The sequence below is a fragment of the Phacochoerus africanus genome, chromosome 15, assembly GCF_016906955.1.
Source record: "Phacochoerus africanus isolate WHEZ1 chromosome 15, ROS_Pafr_v1, whole genome shotgun sequence".
Lineage (NCBI taxonomy): Eukaryota > Metazoa > Chordata > Mammalia > Artiodactyla > Suidae > Phacochoerus > Phacochoerus africanus.
In genome coordinates this window covers 101862403-101872438 of record NC_062558.1, presented here as the reverse complement: position 1 = coordinate 101872438, position 10036 = coordinate 101862403, and the positions used below count along the sequence as shown (strand labels likewise).

Genomic DNA, 10036 nt, shown 5'->3' with positions numbered 1-10036 from the left:
TTTTTAGTTAGCCTCCTGTATATAGAAGACTAGGAAATACAAAAACCTACTCCTAATTAAGTGACTAGAATTCTGGTTGTTAATTTTGGTTTCAGGTTGACAGAAATAAATAAGCTACCTAGTTCAGGAATAAAGGAAATATGCCAAATATGAAGAAAGCTTCTTAATATCTGATCACTTGGGCAGGAGGTAAAAGCAAGATGCTGTAGTCTGGTATAGAGAGCCTTCTATGGCCCTAGCATGGACACTCGAGTCAAATTCCAGCTCAGTCTTAACTGTATGTAGTTCATGGAACTTGAGTTCAAATATTTAGCAACTACTGGGCACATAGAGGCATGCAAATAAAAAGTGACTATTGTTAGTAGTAGTAGTAGTAGTAGTATTTTCAGTCATCAAGTTTAAACATAGAACTTTCTTTTATAAGAAAGCTGCCTATAGTTGGTCTTTTAAAATAAAAAGCAGAAGGAGTTCTTGCTGTGGCGCAGTGGGTTAAGGAGCTGGCATTGTCTCTGTTGCAGTGCTTGTTTGATCCCTCGCACAGTGGGTTAAGAATCTGGCATTGCCACTTCTGTGGTGTAGGTTGCAGCTGCAGCTTGAATTCCATCCCTGGCCCAATAACTTGCATATGCCACAGATACAGCCATTAAAAAAATTAATAATAATAATAAATAAGCAGAGGAAGAGCAGCTGCAAGAGTGTTTTCCTGTTAGAAACACTTCATCAAACACTGCCAGATCTAAACAGTTTCTGCTCAATCCCTCCTGTCCAGCTCACCTCCCATTTCAGCCCTCACCAATTCTCTAAGCTTCCACCGTGACATACTAAACTAGTTAGACGTCTCTGCACAAATAAAAATTTATGAATAAATAATACAGTTTTATGCATGTATTCTAATATATTTCAGGCTCTAAGAAATGCTGAAATAAATGGATTAGAAGCCTCTTTTTTGGGGGGAGCAAGATGTCTTTGGAATACTTATGGAGAAAAGTAGTTGGATTTGTAATTTTCCAGTGCACTGGATAGAAAGCAGAGAAGTAGATGAAATGTTTATCTTGTTGTTGCTGTGAACCTGGCAGGGGTCCTGGTTCTATGGGACTCTGGCTTGAGCTGATTAGGTATTCGGTATCTTGCCCAGTGTCTCTATGGGATAAACAGACCTATGAGCAACACAGGACAGAACAGCATTAAGGAAAGAGGAAATAGCCAGCAAATTGTGTGTGTGCTCGTGCGCACACACAAGTGCACTCAGAGGAAAAAAACAAGAACTGGAGAAAATGAAACTTAGAGAAAATGAAACTTAAATAAAATGAATTTTCAGCAGTAGGCTATTAAGTCCATTCCCAGGATTCTAGGACCAGCTAGCTCCTTGAGTGACTGGCCATCTGTAAAAAGCTACTTCACCTCTGTGTGCCTCAGTTTCCTCAACTGATACATTGCTGGAGGCCAGCTCCGGCGGCCAGGGAGTGTACACTTTTTCCGACAGGGGAGGGACGCGCATCAGCGAATGTACAACACAGAGACAACCTCTTTGTCCCTTCTTTCAGGGCGCTGGACTGCTCAAATTTTATTGGCATAAGTGGTTGATTATATAGACAGCTTTTTGCTACAGATTACATCACAGTGTTAAAAGTACATTGGTTAACTATTACATGGTATAGCAGCTATACATCATGTTTTAAGATCTTTGTTTTAACTAAACTTAGTGGGTACAATTTAGGGGCAATTAGGTACAATACATCATGTTTTAAGATTGCTATCTTAACTAAACTTAGTACAATTTAAGGGCAATTAGGTACAATACATCATGTGGAAAGGAGGAGACAGAACAAATCATCCCATAGCCAGCCAGTCTTTACAATTTGAAGAGTTTACAGACACAAGAATTTGGCATTCACAAACCTTGTTTGTAGACTGGTGCTTGTCTTCAAAGCGTTATGGCAGGGAGATAGTGTAAGTAAATATAAACCAACTTAACTAAACTAGCTATCACTTAAAAGCTTTTAAAATCAAGGACAAAACTCACAGCTAGGTTTCTTGGATAATATATGTCTAACTTCTATGAACCTCATTAAAATCCTAACTCTAAAGTTTACTATATAATTAGTTAATAAATAGGCACTATGTTTTAACTAAGTTGGATTTAAATAAGGGAAAAGTCCTTCAGGATGAAATTCTTATTATATTATTGTTGTAATTTTGTTAAGTCACAAATCACTACAGGAAAATAAGAATGGGAAATAATAATAAGTAAATAATGAGAAAAGACTGGGTAAAACTGAATAGCAAGTGAATAACAGAAAAGACTAAGTTATCCATGGAACAGTCCCCACTCAGCAACGCAAAATGGAAATTATTTCCTGGGAAATTTAGTTTTCCACCTATGTCAGCGGGCGAGCCTTATTGTCTTCTGGGGCCTGTCCTCGGAATTGTACCATTCAGACAGGTCCCTTTTCCTGATTAGGAGCTTGTCCTCAGAACTGAACCCTTCAGGCAGGCCTCTTTTTCTGATTAGGAGACTGCCCTCGGAATTGCACCGTTCAGACAAGCTCCCTTCCTTGGCTTCTTGTATCTTCTTGGCTCCCCGCAATACATGAGTGATTTGGAATAGATTATTGAACAATAGGTGGAAACACCTCACAAAGATGCACTCACTTACATGGGATCAGAAGTACAGGAATAGTAAACATAGTGTGAAGTCAGATGTGTCTATGCAAAGAAGCAGTATGTCTTGACCTGAGTGTTATTGCTTCAGAGCGTGACTGTGGTTTGACTGCTGAGGTGAGGTGTTCCATGACCTTTCATTTCACTACCCAACCATGACCCAATGAAATGTGTGTGTTGGGGGGGGGGGGGGCGGGATCAGACATGAGTAAAATCAATACTGTTCCTGAGAATGCTCACTGAAAACAGTCACTAGCCCAAAGGAGATGGAATCAGGAAAAACTTTGGATCCTCTGCCCACTGCAGTCCATGCTGTGATGAGGACAGTCATTGCCCAGGAGAGATGGACTACACACAGTGACCTGACCTCTGGGACCTGCTAGAATATTTGAGGATGAGCCATTTCTGGTTTTTAAAACTTGTATTCCAATCTCTACGCCTCTGCCCAGCCAGAACATTTTGAGAAGTAGAAAGGGCTTTTCTTCTTCGGAATCATCTCCTCAGGGCCAGGGTGCCATGCATTAATGGATGTAAAGTGTGCTGGATTTCAGCCTCTATGGCATTGTAGAACTTTGAATGCTCAACTAACAACCTTACAGAGCTGCCCTGCCAACCTGCTAGAAGAGAATTGTTGTTATTTCTTATACATAGTTGGTCATCAGCATGTGTCATTTTTCACTTTCTTCTTGGCTTGAGGTCTAGGCAGACTGGAGTAGAATGTCACCACAGAGTTATCCTCACTGAAATAGGATACTGAGTCCCCAGAGTCCTTCTGTTACCTGGTGAACACACAGGGTGTACTGATAATGGTCATATGAGTATGATTATGAAATAATAAATACAAGTGTGTGTGTGTGTGTGACCTAACCCTCCTTTGGGTGTGGTTAGTTGTCAGGCATTTTCCTAGATCCTTTTTCTTTAAGCTATTTTGATCGGTGGGCACGAGTGCACAGAACTGCTCTATATGATTCTCTGTCCCTGTCCCACTGGGATGGGGGCTATTTTCTTTTTCTTTTTTTTGGCCACGCCCATGGTATGTGGAAGTTCCCAGGCCAAGGATCAAACCTACGCCACAGCTGTAGCTAGAGCCCCAGCACTGACGATGCCAGATCCTTAACCTGCTGAGCTATTAGGGAACTCCATCAGGGATACTTTAACATGGGTGTTGTTCTAGGATAATCCAGAGCCCCCTTAGGCTGTCTTAGGTCAGGAGGGTCTAGAAACATAACTAAAACCACTGCAAAGTCTCTTTGGGAGCCTTGCTCCTAGGGCTGGGGGAGAGGAGGGGCTTGCTTTCTGTCAGCCTTGCAGATTCAGAGATCACTAACATCATTTCAGGACCAGAAATCCATTTTATTAAAAGAAGAGATCTGGAGACTCTTGTGGTGAACTCCATTGCATTCCCTCACTTGCAGTCGCTTCACCAGCCAGGTACAGGTGTGTTCTAGAAGAAGAATCCTGACGCAGGGGCTCTTGTCTTACATTTAAGTCTTTAACCATTTTAAGTTTATTTAAGTGCATGGTGTGAGGGTATGTTCTAGTTTCATTGATTTGCATGCAGCTGTCCAGGTTTCCCAGCGATACTTGCTGAAAAGATTGTCTTTTTCCCATTTTATGTTCTTGCCTCCTTTGTCAAGGATTAATTGACCATAGGTGTCTGGGTTTATTTCTGGGTTCTCTGTTCTGTTCCACTGGTCTGTATGTCTGTTTTGATACTAGCACCACACTGTCTTGATGACTGTGGCTTCGTAATATTGCTTGAAGTCTGGGAGAGTTATGCCTCCTGCTTGGTTTTTGTTCCTCAGGATTGCTTTGGCAATTCTGGGTCTTTTTGTTGTTCCATATAAATTTTTGGATTGTTTGTTCTAGTTCTGTGAAACATGTCCTAGGTAATTTGATAGGGATTGCACTGAATATGTAGATTGCTTTGGGTAGTATGGCCATTTTTACAATATTAATTTTTCCAACCCAGGCGCATAGAATACCTTTCCATTTCTTTACATCTTCTTTAATTTCCTTGATTAATGTTTTATAGTTCTTGGCATATAAGTCCTTTACCTCCTTGATCAGGTGTATTCCTAGGTGTTTTATTTTTTGGGGGTGCAATTTTAAAAGGTATTGTATTTTTGCATTCCTTTTCTAATATTTCATTGTTAGTATACAGAAATGCGACTGATTTCTGAATGTTAACCTTGTATCCTGCTACCTTGCTGAATTTGTTGATCAGTTCAAGTAGTTTTTGGGTCGAGTCCTTAGAGTTTTCTATATATAGTATCATGTCACCTGCATACAGTGATAGTTTTACCTCTTCTCTTCCTATTTGGATGCCTTTAATTTCTTTTGTTTGTCTGATTGCTGTGGCTAGGACTTCCAGTACTGTGTTGAATAACAGTGGTGAGAGTGGGCATCCTTGTCTTGTTCCAGATTTTAGTGGGAAGGTTTTCAGCTTTTCTCCATTGAGCATTATATTTGCTGTGGGTTTGTCATAAATGGCTTTGATTGTGTTAAGGTATGTTCCCTCTATATCTGCTTTGGTAAGAGTTTTGATCATGAATGGATGTTGGACTTTGTCAAATGCTTTCTCTGCATCTATTGAGATGTCATGTGGTTTTTGACTTTGAATATGTCATAAAAACATTCCCTACAAATAAAAGTCCTAGGCCAGATGGCTTCAGAGGTGAATTCTACCAAACATACAAAGAGGAACTTATACCCATCCTCCTTAAACTTTTTCAAAAGGTTGAAGAAGAAGGAACACTTCCAAAGACATTCTATGATGCCACCATCACCCTAATTCCAAAACTAGACAAAGATACCACCAAAAAAGAAAACTACAGGCCAATATCTTTGATGAACACCGATGCAAAAATTCTCAACAAAATTTTAGCCAACCGAATCCAACAACATATAAAGAAGTCGTACACCATGACCAGGTGGGATTCATCCCAAGTTCACAAGGATGGTTCAACATACGCAAATCAATCAACATCATACATCACATTAACAAAAGAAAAGTCAAAAACCATATTTATAGACTTTTGATGATACCCATTCTGATCAGTGTGAGGTGGTACCTCATGATAGTTTTGATTTTCATTTATCTAATAGTTAGCGATGTGGAGCATCTTTTCATTTACCTGTTAGCCCTCTGTATGTCTTCTTTGGAGAACTGTCTATTTAGGTCTTCTGCCCTCTGTGTCGGTTCTTGCTTGCCCCTCTGGATCTACTTTTCTACATCTTTCTCTGTTCTGTGTTCTCATGGAAGCTGACTGTATGGGTTTCATTAACTGGACCTCTTCAATTTTTTTTTTTTAACTTTCTTTTGTATCTGGCCCACTAGGGGGCACCAGCCAGAAGTTAGAAGTGGGGGAGGAGGGTGAAGGTCATTGTGTTAATTTCCAGGCTCCCACTGTGCCAGGCTTTGAATTTCAGTGGTTGCAGTTTTCATCAAAGGCCTCTTGAGTAGCCCTTTCCCTACAGCTACTACTCTTTCCAGGTCTGGTGACTGACTGCATGGAAAGCACATTTCATTGAGGAGCATGCAGTACTTGTAGATGTTGCTTTCATGTTCTGGGACAAGTGTCTCCACCTGCTCAGTGGCCAGTCTGTAGTGACATCCAGCCAAAGCCCTTGCCTATTATAATTATTTTTTCTTTATTTATGGCCGCACCTGTGGCATATGGAAGTTCCTAGGCTAGGGGTCAAATCAGAGCTACAGCTGCCGGCCTGTGCCACAGCCACAGAAATGCCGGATCTGAGCCAGATCTGCGACCTACACCACAGCTCAAGGCAATGAGGGATCCTTAACCCACTGAGCAAGGCCAGGGGTGGAACCTGCATCCTCATGGATACTAGCCAGATTTGTAACCTGTTGAGCCACAACGGGAACCCCTTGCCTGTTAAAATTTTTCCAAGTGGGCATTGAGGGCTGCCTCATATCATGATTTAACTGTGCAGCCTCTGAGACAGGGTGCTCTGCTGGGAATTTCAGGCCAGGGCAACCTAGATATTCCCACCTTAAGGCCCAAGTCAGGGATCCCTGGACATGCCTATACCCAGAGCCTGGCAGTAGGCATCTAGCCCTTCCCTAGAAGGGACTGAGAAGGGATTTTGGAAGGGGGATCATTTTCTCTCAGCCCTCTGCCTCTAGTTCTGTATCAGATGGAAGGCTTCTAGCAGGCAAATTGCGTTTTCAGGTGAAGATATTTTCTGCAAGGCACCAGCCCTAACCCAACTCTGATAAAAGGGAATGGAAACGCAAGCAAATACTGAGATGAAGTTTAGAAGTTTGCAAATACTGATATGAAGTTTCCCCATACAGCAGTATGGCTTTGGACTTTTTGTGCATAAAGTTATAGCTTAGTCACCGTGTGTCAGAAAACATGATCACCATGAATTTGGCTCTGGTGCTGGTTGTGTGAGGCTCTGGCTCAGCTGATAAGGTAGTCAGAATTTTGTCCATTTTGTCTCTGGTATAAACATAACCATGAACCATACAGGACAGAGCAGCATTAAGGTGAGAGGAAAGAGCCAACAAATTGTGTGTGTGTGTGTGTGTGTGTGTGTGTGTGTGTGTAAAAATAAAAAAGAACAGTGGAAACTTCAGAAGGAGACATTTCTAATGGATGGCATTCCTGCTCGAAGAGATGAAACTTAAGCACTGAACTGTGAGTTTGGTATCAGGATTTCAGGACCAGCTCTGTGTTTAACAAGCTGAATTTGATTTAATTTAATCTCTATTAGTTTCATTATCAGATAAGCGCAAAGATTGACTTTGGACAGTGGTTTGCAATCCTGGCTGCAAACTGGAAGATCCCATGACAATCTTAAAAATAATACTGATATCTGAGCTAATCTCTAGTCCATTGAATCAGAATCTGTGAGAGTGAGCCCTAGACATCAGAATTATCATTACTTAAAAAAAAAGAAAGTCCAAATTAATTTTATTGTGCAATCATGGTTTAAAGCCACTGAGCTAGGTTTTTACTACTCAGAGTATTGGTCTTTGGACCAGCAGCATCGGCTTTAACTAAAACCGATTCGAATGCAGAATCTCAGGCCCCTCCACAGCCCTTCTAAATTAGAGCCTTCCTTTTAACACGACAGCCAAGTGATTTGTTGCCGTGTGAAAGTTTGAGAGCTACTCTCTTATATGATTTCCAGGTCTTTCTCAAATCTAAATAATATGGGAGCATTGACAGGGACTCATTCCCAATATATAGCTATCTTTCTGTGAGGCTCTGAGACAGTAAGTTCATTTCTCTGCACCTTGGTGTCCCCGTGTGCACCTTGAAAATCCACACAATATGATAAAGGAGTGCAGGTCAAAGTGCCTTGACCTCTACACAGAGTGTCTTATGTTTCTTTGAGAAGACTCATGTTCACAAGCCTGTGCCAGTCACATCCTTAGAGAAAATATGCAGCCACCAAGAACTGCTCTGCTTTAAGTTCCAGTCATTTTCATTCCATCTCAGGGGTCTTGATGGCTGTCTTTGACCCACTGTGACGTACATTTCTTGCTGTATTCCAGTTCTAACTGAATTTTCATGGTTTCATTTTTACATATCAAGCATTCATTCACTTGGAATGGTCAGTGTAAGTTCTCAAGGAACATGTATGAAGCTCCAGACCTTGCATAGCCTACTTCCGTAATGGGTATGAGGAAAGTTCCCTTCCTGGGAGGCTAGTCATGTTTAGGCTTGTCTGAAATATATTGGGACTCGGAGAGTTCATTTCTACTAAGAGAAATGAGAAGAGGTGAGGATAGTTTCTAGTTGCAGTGGTGGATTCTAAATTGAGCTGAAAAAGTAAGTTCCACTCTTCATGTCGTTTCCATGGAGATGGAGTTCCTGCCTCCTCGGGCAGACGCACTTGAGGGGAGGAGCCCCTGGTTTCCCTTGTGGAGACTTATCCCCACTTCTCCAGCTATTTTTTTGTGGACAGGCCTGGACTCTCCTGGGACATGCTGTGTGGCTACAGGTCAAACCTGCTCTACAGATATTCACGGCAGCCAGGATGGTGAGAAAGTGGAATCGAGCTGGAAGCTCTAATTAGTAACCACTGGGTTACTAATTGGGTAAGGCTGGGTATGGCCCTGGGTGGTAAAAAGGAATAGATGACTGTGGAAACCAGCAATTCATGTGGGTCCCTCTGAGTCTTCAGAGGCAAAGCTGAGTGAGATCAGAGTTACACACCAGGAAATACAGATTGGGTATCTTCTCTCAGGCAAGGGTAGGTGGTAAATGTACAGGCATCTTTAAAATAAAATTGTCCAGACAGAAAAATAAATCACAGCCTAGGTGTGTATGACAGAATCCGTCAGCTGCATCTTCCGGGAAGCCTCAGCGCCAGGTGAAGGGTGGATGGAACTCTGAGTGTGGAGGGGCAGGGTTGGGCAGGGTTCATGATCCTTCTGTGAGGCAGCTGTTTGTATTTCTAGGGATGGGACCAGGTACCCTTGGGTAGAAAATCTCCAGTTTCCCCCTAGTACTCAAAATCTTTGTGTCCTTGGGCATGTATATTTGCCTAAAAATAGTAGTTCCTCACCTACCCCAGAGCTGTGGCTGTCTTTGAGGGTAAGAAATAGCCAGTCCCCCACCATCACCCCATACCACCCTCTGCCTCAGCCAGGCTTTCAGTATTGGTTTCCATGTTAGTATCCCTTATAGGGGCCCAGTGCCTCCTCTGGAACTAGTCACAAGAGGCAGTGCTACTCCAGATCAAAGCTGGCAAGGAGTCGAGAATTCACTGCTGGCCACCCAGTGGCTCCTCAAGCCTTGCTGGAGCTAGCAGATAACTCAGAGGTGGGGGCACCTCACCAAAGTCCGCTGCTCTTACAGCCAATGTAGCTCATTAAGCTACTTTATGGGATTCCTCTGCTGCATGAGAGTCAAATTTCTGGCTCTCTGTACACCAGCTAGATGGAAATGCCAGTCCCTCTGTCTTCTCTGGGATCTGGTGTACAACAGTTTTCACCTACACACAGACAATCCGATGATATCACTAGAAAAGCATATGAGTGCAGGCCTCAGAGTGGGTTGAGTAGAGGTTGATAGGGCTCTTGATGTACCACTTGGTTGCACAGAGCAAACAAGCCTTGTGGATTTCCCCAGCTGAGAGGGACTACTTGAATATTTTCATTTGCCCTGGAGGGTGAAGATCTTTGTCTCTATGGCCAGTCTAGTGCCGGTGCTCCTTACACTCTGTCTGGGAGGCAGATGCCCAGGTATTCCTAAGTGCAGGGCAAGCCTGGTTACCTGCAGCAGCTACTAACTGGGCACTGGGCTCAACTGAGGCCCCTGGGCAGGAATGGGAGTCATAGTTCCTGGGGCCCAAGGATGGGCTGGCTGCAGGGTCGGGGTATTAGTGCCAAGGA

General features: G+C 42.7%; 1 protein-coding gene across 1 annotated transcript in view; it reads left to right on the top strand.

Moving 5' to 3' along the window:
- LIPA (lipase A, lysosomal acid type) overlaps positions 1-10036 on the top strand; it is a 119115-nt gene that overhangs the window by 16930 nt on the left and 92149 nt on the right. The window lies entirely within an intron of this gene.